We start from the raw sequence: 14,589 nt of genomic DNA, 5'->3' as shown, positions 1-14,589 counted from the left end.
CTGTATAAAAATGATAAAATCCTCTGTTTAGTGTCTTTTACTTTTCCTTTTTGTCCCACCTGTACTTGCCATTGTGTTTTTCATTTTGATTTTTATCAAAGTACACAGTTTTAAAAAGCAAAATGAGGTTTAAAATGGAAAACAGTAGTCGTCTTTTGTAACCACTTGACAGGAAGTTCATCACACACGTGTGGGGCATGTACGCCATGAGCTTCAGTATAGTGGGATCTGGTAGGGCCATTTCATTGGTGAATTTCCAACTATAATTATCCATAGGTCCTTTCGAGCTGATGGGGGAGGAGGGTAGTGTGTCTGTTTGATTCCCAGAATCTTACTTAGAGAAGGTGTAACCCTAGCTGCTGGCATTTTGGTTGCCATGGGGGAAGGATGAGGCCACAATTCTCGCAGTTTAGAAAACAGAATTTCATTTTATCTTCCTCTTCTTTTTTTTCATCCCTTGCATCCACTTCTCCCCTCCTGTGTGCCTGTTGACACTGAGTCCACTCTCTGGAAGGGACAGAATAATCTTTCTTCTTTGTGAGTGGAAGTGGAGATCTGGACTTCTAATTTGTCTCTTAGAATTTCAACCATAAAATTCTTGTTTTATGACCTGTTCACATGGCCACTTTTGAAGTTGCCCAGTGCGTCTTTTTCTGGGCACTGAGTTTCTCTTGCTTTCATTGGCACCAAGCAGACTCTTCTCTGCTTCCACATAGCCAGCTTAGATTTTATCTTTCTCTGATTTGTAAAGTCAGTTATCACTTGTCTGTTGGCTATCAGCTTTTATTACTAAAGTTTTCAATCTCTTGAGAATTCCTCTCCTCTTAAGATCATTTTAATGTGTGTGTTTTTTAAGTGAATGGCTGTAAATATTTGTGTTAGTCTGTGATATTTATCCCTCTCTGCTTCTCAGCTGGCTGTTAGTTGTCTATCTTTGAGGTCTCTTTATGCATCACTTCCCCTAACTTGTCTGATTGTCTTCCTACTGTGTCAGTGACTTCTCAGGCTCTTTTGGGACTATGACTCCTTAGTATCTTACCATTTACTGGATCTTACCGTAGTTGCCTGTTTCCCAGGCAAGAGCAAGAGCTACATTTTCACATTTTCATTACTGTTGTACTGTGTCTCTACAGTGACTGGGTATTAGCCACTCAGGAAAAATTTATTGAATTAAAATTAAGTTTTAACTAACTGATACATTTTCCTGGTTGAGTTTTACCGGGCATCGTTGACATTAAATTTAGTCCAAGAATGTTATCTCAAAATGAATGCTTTGGGTGCCCCTTTGGGGAAGTTCATAACATGCAATTTTTCTATGTAGGTATCCTGGAACATTCAAGCTTCACAGACTTTTCTGAGATGCATTATAAAAATTAAAAGTGTTAGAAAGAAAGAAAGAAACATTGCTTGTTACATTAGCCAGGAGTGGAAGTCCCCAGTTCATGAGGGCACCCTTATTCATATAAAAAGAAAGAGATTCTTTGTATGAGGGAGAAAAAAAAAACACTATAGTGATCACTACCATGGTTGAGAATAGAATTCTAATTCTACTTTTCTCACCAATTTTTGTGTGACCATAAGACATTTTCTCTGCAGACCCGTTTTATTTGGACCCAGTTTTATCCTTTTCTTTTTCATTATTATCCCTGTCCTTTTCATTTTGTTGCCTATCCTTTTCTTTTGGATAGGGATGAAAATATTAATTTTTACTATTACTAGGATTACATTATAATTCTACAAGTAAAGTTCCATTTTGTTGAATTTTCTAGGGACATGCAAATTGTGATGATATAATTTTTTTAGAAAAGTTTTCAGTTTTAGTGAATATTGTCAGTTTGTAGGTAGAAGAATCAACAATCTCTGTGTGATAAATTATCAGTAGTCAGTTAGTGCTTTAGATGCAGTAAGACTAGTAAGAAATGGTCTATTATTATTATTAATTCTTAATCGTGCTCCCCATAGACCTTAACATTCCAAGTTTTCTTGATTCTTATAAAGTTCCCAGTTCTGCCAACTGAACTTCTCTTTGGTGACTCCCATCCTTTGCAACCCAGTTAGCGTTGAGTTTGAGATTAAGGGAAGATTCTACATCTTTTGGGTGTTGTGCATCTATCAACCCGTTCTTTTTTTTCCCCCCCACAAGAAAATCTTTTCCCTGCTAAGGTTAACTTCTTCGCCTTCCATCCTTTTTTTTTTTTTTTTAAAGATTGATTTACTTGAGAGAGAGTGTGCATGCTCATGCAGGTGTGCGCACATACCTGGGGGAGGGGAGGAGACAGAGAATCTCAAGCTGACTCCCTGCTGAGTGCGGAGCCCGACTCAGGGCTCAATCATGGATCATGACCTGAGCTGAAATCAAGAGTCAGTTGCTTAACCAACTCAGCCCCCCAGGCGCCCCATCCTTTTTTTTTCTTTTTTTAATGATTTTATTTATTCGAGAGCAGAGTGAGAGAGAGAGCACACATGAGCAGGGGAATAGGAAGGGGCAGAGGGAGAGGGAAAAGCAAACTCCCCACTGAGCAGGGAAACCGACTCCCAAGACCCTGGGATCATGACCTGAGCTGAAGGCAAATGCTTGACTGACTGAGCCACCCAGGCGACCCCCATCCTGTTTTTTTAAATTAAACTTCTTTTTTTGAGATAATTGTAAATTCAAATGCCATTGTAAGAAATAATACAGAGAGATACCATGAATCATTTGCCCAGTTCGTCTCCTTGGTAACATCTTATAAACTACCGTACAGTATCAGCCAGGCAATTGACATTGATACAGTCAAGATAGAGAATGTTTCCACACCACAAAAATTCTTCATGCTGCTATTTTGTAGCCACACCTGCTTCCCTTTTGCTCTCTGCCCCTTTTCAATCCCTTTAACTAGTAACCGTGTCTCCATTTCTATGCTTTTTTTATTTCAAGGATGTTACATAAATAGAACATACTGTATATAACATTTTAGGATCGGCTTTTTAAATTCAGCATAATATTCTGGAAAGTCATCCAAGTTGTATATATCAGTAGTTTTTTCCTTTTTCTTGGTGAGTTGTATTCCAGTACGGGTGTTCCACAGTTTGTTAACCATTTACCTGTTTAAGAACATCTGGATGATTTTCTGGTTTTGGCTTTGAATGTTTATATACAGGTTTTGTGTGACCATAAGAGTGCTATTGCTGGGTCATGCATATGGTAGTTCCTGTTTCGTTTTTTTTTAAGAAACTGCCAAACTGTTTTCCGTGGCTGTGCTATTTTATATTCTCACCAGCAGTTTATGAGTGACCCAGTTTCTCTTCATTCTTGTTAGCATTTAGCGTTTTTTAAACATTTTAATAGGTGTGTGCTGATATCTCCTTGTGGTTTTTATTTGTGTTGTCATTGCTCAATGTCATTTGTATGTCATTGCATAGCATTTGATAAAGACAAATTGGTTTTTTGTTCTTGTTTTTTAAATTAATTTACATATTCTAATAGATACGTAGTGGTGTCTCATTGTGGTTTGAATTTGTATTTGCCCAATGGCTAATGATACCGAACAGCCTTTGATGTGTTTATTTGCCATCTGTATGTCCTCTTCAGTGAAATGTCTGTACGTGTCTTCTGCCCATTTTCTAATTGGATTCGTTTATATTCCTTTGAGTTTTGAGAGTTCTTTATATATTCCAGATACTACTCGTTTGTCAGATATGTGGTTTGTAGGTACTTTCTCTCAGTCTGTAGCTTGTCTTTCATCCTTTTCACATGGTCTTTTGCAGAACAAAGTTTCTAATTTTCACGAGGTCCAGTTTATCTGCCTTATTTACCTTTATGGATTGTGCTTTCAATTCAGAAGTCTTCGCTTTACTAGATCTCAAAGATTTTCACTGATTTTTTTTTTCTAAAAATTTTCATAATTTTATGTTTTACATTTAATTTCATGATCCATTTTCAGTTAATTTTATTTAATTTATTTTTTTGGTGGTGTATGGATATCCAGTTGCTCTAGCTCTGTTGAAAAACTTTTCCGGGGCGCCTGGGTGGCTCAGTCTAAGCGTCTGCCTTCGGCTCAGGGCGTGATCCTGGCGTTCTGGGATCGAGCCCCACATCAGGCTCCTCTGCTGGGAGCCTGCTTCTTCCTCTCCCACTCCCCCTGCTTGTGTTCCCTCTTTCACTGGCTGTCTCTCTCTCTCTCTCTCAAATAAATAAATAAAATCTTTAAAAAAAAAAAAACTATTTTCCTCCATTGGGTTACTTTTGCACTTTTGTCAAAAATCAGTTGGACAATATTTGGGTCTGTGTCTGAGTTTTCTGTTTTATTATATTAATGCATGTGTCTCTTCACTGATATCACATGATTTTGATTACTGTACCTATATAGTAAGCCTTAATATCCCGCAGAATGATTATTTCCATTTTCTTCTTTGCCGAGATTGTTTTAGCTGTTCTAGGGCCTGTGCCTTTCCATATAAATTTTAGAATAAAATTGTCTGTGTTTATAAAATAAATACCTTGCTGGGTTGTTTTAGGAATTACATTAAGCCTGTAGATCAATTTAAGGGGAATTGACATCTTGACTATGTTGAGTTTTCCAGTCTGTGGACTGTCCATCCCACTTTACTCTGCTTTAGTTGATTGAACAAATGTATTTTCTATGCTGCTTGTGTGTTAGGAACTATGTTTGAACAGAGATGGTAGCTGATGGAGAATGTGGGTTTTGTGATGAGTAAGTAATCTCTGAGAGTTAGATACAGAGGAAGGTAGGTGGCAACAAAGAAGAGAAGTTATTGCCTTTGAGAGTTAGTGAGCCGTCATAAAGGGGTTGACACTTCAAGCTGGGTCTCGGATAAATAGGCATTTTCCAAGCACAAAAGGGTAAAGTCATTCTTGTCCTAATCCTGACCTACATTTTCCCCTTTATATTCTTCAGTTTTGGTCATTGGGCTTATTCTAATATTTTAGGTTTTTTCTTTGTACTTTGTCGTTTCTGAGCTTCTGTTTGTGCTTTTGCTTCTTGTGAAAGCTTCTTTCCTCACTTCTGTGAACTGGAATTATATTCATCCTTTAACACTCAGATTAAATTAGATTTTGTCTCCTTCCCTAAGCCAGTCCACAGTGTTTAAATTGCATAGCATCATTGCTAGAAACATTTACTTTGACCCCTAACGTCTTATAGTGGTAGGTCTTATTCATGTATTGAGTTTTTGGAGTTAGCCCATTTTATGTTGTAGCACCAGTCAGACGTGGATCAGAGGTAGCACTGTAGGGCCTAAAATTTGCTATTCCGTCTGAGGTCCCTGGGTCTTCATCATTCACATCTCTGATCAAATGTCACCTCCTCTGAGACTCCCTGACCACCTAAGATAGATGTACCTTGCCCTCCAATTTCTTTCCTGACCCCTTGTCCAGCTTTAGTTCTTTCCATAGAATTTATTTGTACCTAAACTGGTATCATTTGTCTGACTTATTTTCTGTCTGCCCAGTGAAATAGAAGTACCGTGGAGAACAGACATGGGTCTTGATCATGCTATATCCCAGGGGCTAGAACCTTGCCTGGCACATTGTAAGATGCTTAATAAATATTAGTTGAGTAAATGAGTGAATAACAGGGTTTTGTGTTTGTATATCAGAATGTTAAAAAATTTTCAGTCATATGCTAATTCAACTCAGTCTTCTTAAATCGTTAGTTTTTTTTTTTTTTTAAGATTTTATTTATTTATTCGACAGAGGTAGAGACAGCCAGCGAGACAGGGAACACAAGCAGGGGGAGTGGGAGAGGAAGAAGCAGGCTCATAGCGGAGGAGCCTGATGTGGGGCTCGATCCATAACGCCGGGATCACGCCCTGAGCCGAAGGCAGACGCTTAACGACTGTGCTACCCAGGTGCCCCAAATCGTTAGTTTTTAATTAAGAAATGGGCCACTTTCTAGGCTTTTACTGAATTATAATCTCTGGGAGATAGGCCCTGAGCATGTTCATTTTGGTGAAAGCTCCCCAGGTGAGTTAGTGCTTCCAATCTAGTGAACTGTAATTGCTGTCTTCTCTGGAGTGGGATCAGCAAGAGGTGTTCTGGTTATTTTGTACTTTTTTCAACATGTGGATAGAAGACCAGGTCCAATGGCTTTGGTACTGCTTAGGTTTGTGAAAAAACAGGCAGGCAAAAACTTGGGCATGGATTGCTGAATGAACAAGGGAGTATGCAAATATGACAGACTTACATTTCAAGTGGTAAGGATTGGTTTGAAAACTTTAACAACCTTACTTTGTTGTTTTCTGAACATGCGAATGTGATGGTTTAGGAAAAGAGTCCATTTAATGGTGACAAATCTACTTTTTCAGAAATGTATGCTTTCCAGAAATTAGTTTCTTTCTATATATACGTATCTTCTTTCATTTTTCTGTGAGACTCTGATCTTGTAAATCAGAGATGTAGGAATTTTGCCTCTAACAGGGGAGAGACTTCCTGTATTAATTTATGCCACCCACTGTATTTTTACCAGTGTCCAGTAGGTGTTTGCACCTGATAGTTACTCAGAACTGTGTTCTGTAGTCTTTAGAAACTTCTTCAGTTTCTGTTTGGTTAAGCGTATGTGGCTTTTAGTTGAATGTGGTAAGTCTAAGGTCGTTAGGAAAGGAGTCAAGAGTAAGCGTGGCTACTGGAGAAGGAGTAATGGGTGGGGGTCAGAAGACAAAAGGGTCTGCACAATGGCTGTGTGATTATGGACAAATCACCTAATTTCTTTCTATTTCCTCATCAGTAACTATGCTAAATTATCTTTTCTAATTTGTAGGATTGTGAGACTCAAATGAAATAATGAAATAATGAAGGATATTACTACTGTAGAACCAAAGGAGGTGTAAGCAGCCATTTGGTTTACTTCTTTCTACCATGTATGTAGCACAACCAACATTTAATCAAGTTCTTTGGATATACAGAATGAAATGGTGCGCATAATGAATATTTTCTCATTAGAGATTTATCGAGGAAAACTTCTGTACAAGATTTTAAAATTTTGTTAATAGAATTTGTTTTAACCAGATGACCTTATAAATTGTGCCTAGAAACATGAAAGTGGTCTTCATGTGGCTCTTTTCGTGTTCTGTAATGGCATTTGCTGTGATGGGATTTCATTTGCAGAGGTTTAGGCCTAAATTGGGGTCCTGTGATACATGCCTTTGCTTTTACTGTGTGTAATTGTCCCTTAGTAGGGTTGGTTTTAGTTCTGAACTCTGGTTGCATTCAGAACATTCTTACAGAATGTTCTTGAAAATTAATAGTAGGAGGATTGTGGAATATAATTTTAAACTTTGAGAAGATACTTTAGGATCCTAGAGTGCCTTCATTGTTATCAAGAATGCCCATTATTATTTTACATAAGAAGTTTGCTTGCTAAATAGTTTGAATTTTTAGAATGCCAGAAATCCTTTTATTGCAGTAGCAATGCTTCTTCAAACCCAATGCTTTTATTCTTGTTAATACCATTAACTATTAGCCACCCTGCTACAGTATATTATCTGACTTGCGTTTTATTTCCCCTGCAATAGTCTACCTTAAGACAATGATGAAAAAGAACAATGAGGAGAGAAGTGGCTCTGACATCTCAAAACCTATTATAGAAGGCTGTAAGCATTTAAAACTTTGTGTAACTGGTTGAAGATTAGGCAGATAAGTCGTTTAGAGTTACTCAGAAATAAATTCTGTGGGGGCACCTGGGTGGCTCAGTCAGTTAAGTATCTGACTCTTGATTTCAGCTCAGGTCATAATCTCAGGGTCATGAGTTCAGGCCCTGCATTGGGCTCCACACTGGGTGTGGAGCCTAGTTAAAAAAAAAAAAGAAAAGAGAGAAGAAATTATATGTTATGTAAATTAGATATCGTCTGTGTACATAAATATGTATTTATTATAAGTAACATGCATTATATTTATAAAACAGAACAGCCTAGCCCTTCAGCATTATTTTAAATATTCTGGGTTATGAAGATCCACAGATCAGTGGGGGAGAGGGTAGGATTATTCAGTATAATTTGTTGCAACAAATTGGATGACTGGAAAAAAGCTTATACATCAAAATGATAGGAAATAAAACACTAACATCCCAGTAGATTAAAGGCAGATATCAGAAACAGTTTATTTCAGTAAGTAGACCTGGGTCACAAGTATGGAAATATGTTCAACTTCACTGTTAGATAAATGTATAATGAAACAATATATTTTTGCAAAGTTTATTTAATTTTAAAAAATTATTACATGAATAAACCCAATATAGGTAAAGATGGGTGAAAATAACCGCTCCGTTCATTGCCGGAGTAAGAGTGAATTGGTAGACTTGCTTTGGAGAATGGTGTTATGAAACATGCAAGTGGCCTTTAATATGCTTATAACCTTTGGCTTAGTAATTCTTCTAAGAGTCTACTCTAAGCTGGGGCGCCTGGGTGGCACAGCGGTTAAGCGTCTACCTTCGGCTCAGGGCGTGATCCCGGCGTTCTGGGATCGAGCCCCACATCAGGCTCCTCCGCTATGAGCCTGCTTCTTCCTCTCCCACTCCCCCTGCTTGTGTTCCCTCTCTTGCTGGCTGTCTCTGTCTCTTCAAAAAAATAAATAAAATCTTAAAAAAAAAGAGTCTACTCTAAGCTGATAAGTCTGATTGGCCTCCTAGTATAGCTTTATAGAAAAGATCATCTTAATCACGTTATTTTATATGAAAGCAAAGCACTGTCTGAGAATAGAAATTCTGTTATAAATTATACCATCTATAAAGTGACTTAAAACAATTAAAAAGCTAACTATGGATAATTTATAATAATATAGAAGAATTTTTGGTAAAAAAGGGTGGGATATAAAATGATAAGTAGGGGATGATCGAGCTGTTAAGAAAAGCACAGGAAAAAAATGCTAGAAGCAAATATATCACAGCAGTAACATTTTTTGGGCTTAGAACTGTGAGTGGTATATTTTCTAGATTTTTTTTTTTAAGATTTTTATTTATTTATTTGACAGACAGCCAGCGAGAGAGGGAACACAAGCAGGGGGAGTGGGAGAGGAAGAAGCAGCCTCCCAGCGGAGGAGCCTGATGCGGGGCTCGATCCCAGGACGCCGGGATCACGCCCTGAGCTGAAGGCAGATGCTTAGCGACTGAGCCACCCAGGCGCCCCATATTTTCTAGATTTTTTTATCCTAGGCATGTTTTTGGTAGAATAGAGAATAATTTTAAAATAATTCTGAGCTTTAATATTGTTTATCTTGGGAAACATGAAATTACTATAGTGGCTTTGCTTTTTTTGCTTTTAGACTGAATATTGTTATAGAAATATGCTACTGATAAGATAGTTTGTAGAAATAAGGAAAGCAAATTACTTATGTAAATATTTCCAAATATACTACATGGTGGATTGTATTTTTGTTCACTGAAATCTGCTTCCCCTCCCCCTGGAGGAGGATTTTACTTCCCTACTTGTTGAAGTTCACGGAATGTGAGTAGAAGTGGTATCTGTCAGGTTGGGGATAAAGCTTTAAAAATCAGTTTGTGCTTCATTATATACCCTTTTTCTTTTGCCACAATGACTGACAGTATTCTAGGTAGAGGTTGTTCCATCAGTCCGGATCTCAGAGTAAAGGTGACATGGAGCACAGGATGGACGTGTTTCATGAGTGAAAAATAAACCTTTGTTGTAAGTCACTGATTTTGAGGTCATATGTTACTGCAGAATCGTCCCTCTCCTCTCTGAGCAGCATCTGAAATAGTGGATAGGAGAAATATTTAGAACAAATACTATATTTTGTTTTACGTTTCCAAAAGTAGTAGTCTTTGGCTGTATTTTATTTTATTTTATTTTATTTTATTTTAATTTTTTAAAAGATTTATTTATTAAATTTGAGAGACAGAGTGAGCGTGCCCACACAAGCAGGGGGAGGGGAAGAGGAGGGGGAGGGAATCTCAAGCAGACTCCCTGCTGAACACAGAGCCCAATGCAGGGCTTGATCTCACCACCCTGAGATCGTGACCTGAGCTGAAATCAAGAGTTGGCTGTTTAACCAGCTGAGCCCCCCAGGGACCCCGCTTTGGCTATATTTTAGATCAGGGGTTGGCAAACTTTTTCTGTAACGGGCCAGAGCTTTGTGGGCCATGTACTCTCTTTTGGGACTCCTCAGCTCTGCTCTTGTAGCCCCAGAGCAGCCCTAGACAATACATAAGTGAATGAGAACGGCTATGTTCCAGTAAAACCTTATTTAAAAAATAGGTGGGCCAGATTTGGCCCAGGGGCCTTAGTTTGCTAACCTCGTTTTAGATCACAGACTCAGAATCTTGGGGTTAGAAGGAAATTTAAATCTTCGTATTAATCCTTGTCTGTGTGAGAATTCCTTCTTCAGTGTTGCTGAGTTACTGACAGGCTGCCACTCAAGTCTCTTGCAGTGACTCTGGTGTGATGGTATACTGTCCTAGGAGGCAAGCGAGTTCATTTTCAAGTAGGTCTGATGGTTTTAGTGAGCCAAAATGTGCGTCCCTGTAGCTTCCATCCAGTGGTCCTAGTTCTTTCTCTCCAGAGCATGAATTCAAGCCCTGTCACGTCCTCTCAGTGTGATTGATCTTCATGTTAACTCACTCCACAGCTCTCAGACTAGATTCTTCCTAGTTCTTTGAAGTGTGCTTTCAACCCTGTGGCCACACCCTTCTCCATTTCCTTAATTAAAGCTTTTCTCATCATCTTTCCTCAGCTTCTTGGAATGTCAGAATCCTACTTAGTTTCTGGGTTCAGCTCAATCAAATGTTGGTCGGCTCTCTGTTCCCACAGAGATAGAATATCTTTTGTTTAAAAAGCATTTGTGGAGGGGCGCCTGGGTGGCTCAGTCGTTAAGCGTCTGCCTCCGGCTCAGGGCGTGATCCCTGCGTTATGGGATCGAGCCCCACGTCAGGCTCCTCCGCTGGGAGCCTGCTTCTTCCTCTCCCACTCCCCCTGCTTGTGCTCCCTCTCTCGCTGGCTATCTCTCTCTCTCTGTCGAATGAATAAATAAAATCTTTAAAAAAAAAAAAAAAAGCATTTGTGGAATCCTTACTAAATTCTAAGTGAGATGCTTGAAAACATGGGTACTGAGGATACACTCATGATTAAACAAGGTTTCTGGCTCCATAAGTTACAGGTAACACCATAAGTGATGTTGGATGCCAGATAAAAGCTGCTGGTATTTTTTTGTTTGCTTGTTTTTTTGTTTTTGTTTTTTAAAGATTTTATTTATTTATTTATTTGACACAGAGACAGCCAGTGAGAGAGACAGCCAGTGAGAGAGAGACAAGCAGGGGGAGTGGGAGAGGAAGAAGCAGGCTCCCAGCAGAGGAGCCCCTGAGCCGAAGGCAGACGCTTAACTAAGACTGAGCCACCCAGGCACCCCTTGCTGGTTGTTTTTGAATTGGTTATTAACTTAAGTTCCAAAATACCCGAAAGATTTTATAGTCTCAAAATTAAATGTATTTTTAAGTACACTAAAAACAGAAGATGCAAATACTCAAATACGTTATTTAGTAGAAATGTCTTTTACCTTTTGTTGTTAGGTTAAGTAGTTTCTACGTAGACCTTGGAATATAACTTCTTTTAAATAGTTGAAAATGTTAATAGTTCTAATATGTGTGAATGAGGATTTTCTCACTACTATGCCGAAAGGCAAAATGGTAATAAGTACATGTTACAAATTGAACTTTCAGAATAAAGTCTTATATATATTACTTTTATTTTTTGGTATTTGGGGGATTTTTTGGTAAGGGTTCATTTGAAATAGGGTTCTGCTATTTAAAAAATTGAGAATCACTAGTTTAAATGTCTCCATCTTTCTTCTTCATTAAAGCAAAGCAGGTTCTTAATTTGTTTCCTTTGGTGTTTTATGCATGACTGAAACATCACTTAATGCTTATTAGCCAGTCTGACTTGATTTTGGTCTTTAGAGGATTCCTCCTGGTTGATTTTTACTGTACTTCTCTAATGAAGTTGGTCAGGGTCTAGCATATATTGAGTCATAAAGAGAATCAAGTATTCTAGGCATGTAGTGTGACCTCAGTGACGTGGAGCAGAACCATCCCCACTCGTGGTCTGCCCTCTGTATGTCTGCATTGTTTGAGTTCGTTATTTTGAGGGAAAGGAGGTAGAGCTAATTAAAAAAAGGCAAAGAGCTTTATTTAGCTTAAACATTTGAGACGTCTTTGTCCTGTGTCGCCTTTGTACCAGTTCTCCTACATACTAAATGGTGCAGTTGTTTTAAAATCAAATGTGGAGCTTCAGTTTTCACTGTCTCCATTGTTCTCATTAAGGTATTTTTTGGCCCAGATTACTTTGTCTCTTGTTTAAGTTAACCGTCTACTTTCTGCCACCCAGAAGCGTAACCCCCTGTTTTCTTAATCAAGTCCTGAATTGAAATACAGTGCAGTCCAGGGCTGAGAACAAGTCCCGTAGTGCACGCTGACCTCCCTGTAGGTAGACACTGTCTCTACAGTCACTAGGCTTTTGGTGCTGTTTGCTGAGTTACCACCATTGTCCTTAGGAGATACATTGTTATACGTTTGCAAAGCTTTCTTTCCAAGATATTTGTAAAATTCTTAACTTGTACAATCCTATTCCTGAGAAGCACAGTTTAGGTGAAGAATTTTCTCGTTGATCAGTTGCTCTTTGGTGGAAATTGTGTTTTGTCAAGAAAGGATACGTAAATGCACATAGAAAAAGAAAGGAGTATATGTTTAAGCTGTAAGTTTTAGAACCTGATTTTAGATTTATTAAAACTTGAAAATGTTACTATTTTACAGGCCTTTTATTTGAAATTGGTCTTCTTTATAAAAGACCCTTGTTCAGGATGTTGAAGGAGCTAATAATTTTGGCTTAAAAGGTTGTTAATAGGAAACCTTCATAGTTTTACTTTGGTTGAAATATTTCTAGTAAGTTTTCATGTAGCAAATACCACTTCTCCAGTTAGAATGGCAAAGCTTTAAAAAGTTTGGAAAAGTTGGAGGTGCCTTATGGCTCAGTCATTTGAGTGTCTGACTCTTGGTTTCAGCTCAAGGTCATGACCTCAGGGTCTTGGGTTCAAGCCCCACATCAGGCTCTGCATTCAGCCTGGAGTCTGCTTGCGGATTCTCTCTCTTCCTCTGCCCTCCCCCGCCCCCTGGCATATAAATAAATAAATCTTAAAAAAAAAAAAAGTTTGGGAAAGTTGATTGAGTGTATGCTGACTTTTGTATTAATATAGAAATTTTTATTTTGCAAATGGCTCCCTTTATCTTCATTGATCTTTTTCTGAAACTTTTTTCTGAAGTGTAGAATGTAGATATTCTTATTGAGAGACAGTAAGTTGGAGAAGGAGCATGGGAGCAGAAATCAAGGCTTGGATTTTAATTTAATTCTAGGTCTTTGTCACTTATTAGCTAATCCCATCTCTTAAAACTGTAAGATTTTCATATATTTAATTTTCACAAGCATCTCTAAAGTGGTAGTAGTAATAATAATGTTGCAGAACTGAAAATTAAATGCAAATAAAATTACAGAGATAATAAAATTCAAGTTAGTATTAGTATGTGAATGATATTGTTTTGCTAAAACTAAATTCCTGTTTACGATAGATGTGGTACTAATTGGTACATTGCATATTTTTTTGTGTTTAGCATCGCTGTCAAATGTGATCTGCTTTTTTTAAAAAATTTTTGATTATGGCATATTACACATAACATAAAGTTTACCACTTTAACTATTTTTGAATTGTATAGTTTAGTAGTGTGACATACAGCCACCTTGTTGTACGACCAATCCCCAGAGCTGCTTTATCTTGTAAACTCTGTACCCATTAAATAACTCCATTTCCTCTCCCCCATCCCACCTTCCCTGGCAGCCATGATTCTACTTTCTGTTGCTGTGAATTTGACTATTTGAGATACCTCAAAGAAGTAGAATCATACAATATTTGGGGGTTTTTTGGTCACTAGTTTATTTTATTTAGCGTAATAAATGGTTCAAGGTTCAGGTTGTAGCATGTATTAGAACTTGCTTTTTTAAGGCTGAATATATCATTGAATGTATATACCACATTAGTCTATGACATTTAAAGCAGTCCGTGACAACAGCACCAGCCCCTTTGTAACAAAACCTGGGCACTAAAATCACGTGGCAGTGCTTTCATTAGGAAATGGTTATGCAAATAATCCCCCCAAAAAATGCATGTTTTCCAGTAAGAATAGTATTGAAATGAAGTTAATAATGTCACACAGGACTTGTGATGCCAAGACTATACTGTTTAATTCCAGTGTTGGAGTCACAGGTGGTGAGGAGTGAGATAATGTATGTCAAGGACCTGACTTTAATAGGCCCTAAATTCGTGTTGATTTTCTTTCCTCAGTTTTTTACCTGCTATGGTTATAAAACAGCTAATGACAGTTTTAGTTTGCTCTGCAAAGAGGTAGATGTTTTTGTTTTGGTTTGGTTTTTTAAAGATTTATTTATTTGACAGAGCAAGCAAGCACAAGCAGGGGGAGCTGCAAGCAGAGAGGGAGGGAGAAATAGGCTCCGAGCTGAGCAGGGAGCCTGATGCGGGGTTCGATCCCAGGACCCTGAGATCATGACCTGAGCCGAAAGCAGACGTTTAACTGACTGAGC

General features: G+C 38.1%; 1 protein-coding gene across 4 annotated transcripts in view; it reads left to right on the top strand.

Moving 5' to 3' along the window:
• The window catches only part of REV1 (REV1 DNA directed polymerase), a 91,911-nt gene that overhangs the window by 27,270 nt on the left and 50,052 nt on the right, over positions 1–14,589 (top strand). Inside the window, exon 2 of one of the 4 annotated variants that reach the window (XM_040623572.1) lies at positions 6,759–6,858. The exons of the other annotated variants lie outside the window; for them this stretch is intronic. The gene's annotated coding sequence lies outside the window, so the exon portion shown is untranslated. The remainder of the gene's footprint in view (positions 1–6,758; positions 6,859–14,589) is intronic. 4 annotated transcript variants of the gene reach the window in all.

The sequence above is a fragment of the Ursus maritimus genome, unplaced genomic scaffold (genome assembly GCF_017311325.1).
Source record: "Ursus maritimus isolate PB19 unplaced genomic scaffold, ASM1731132v1 scaffold_6, whole genome shotgun sequence".
NCBI lineage: Eukaryota > Metazoa > Chordata > Mammalia > Carnivora > Ursidae > Ursus > Ursus maritimus.
This window is presented reverse-complemented; position numbering and strand designations above follow the sequence as displayed.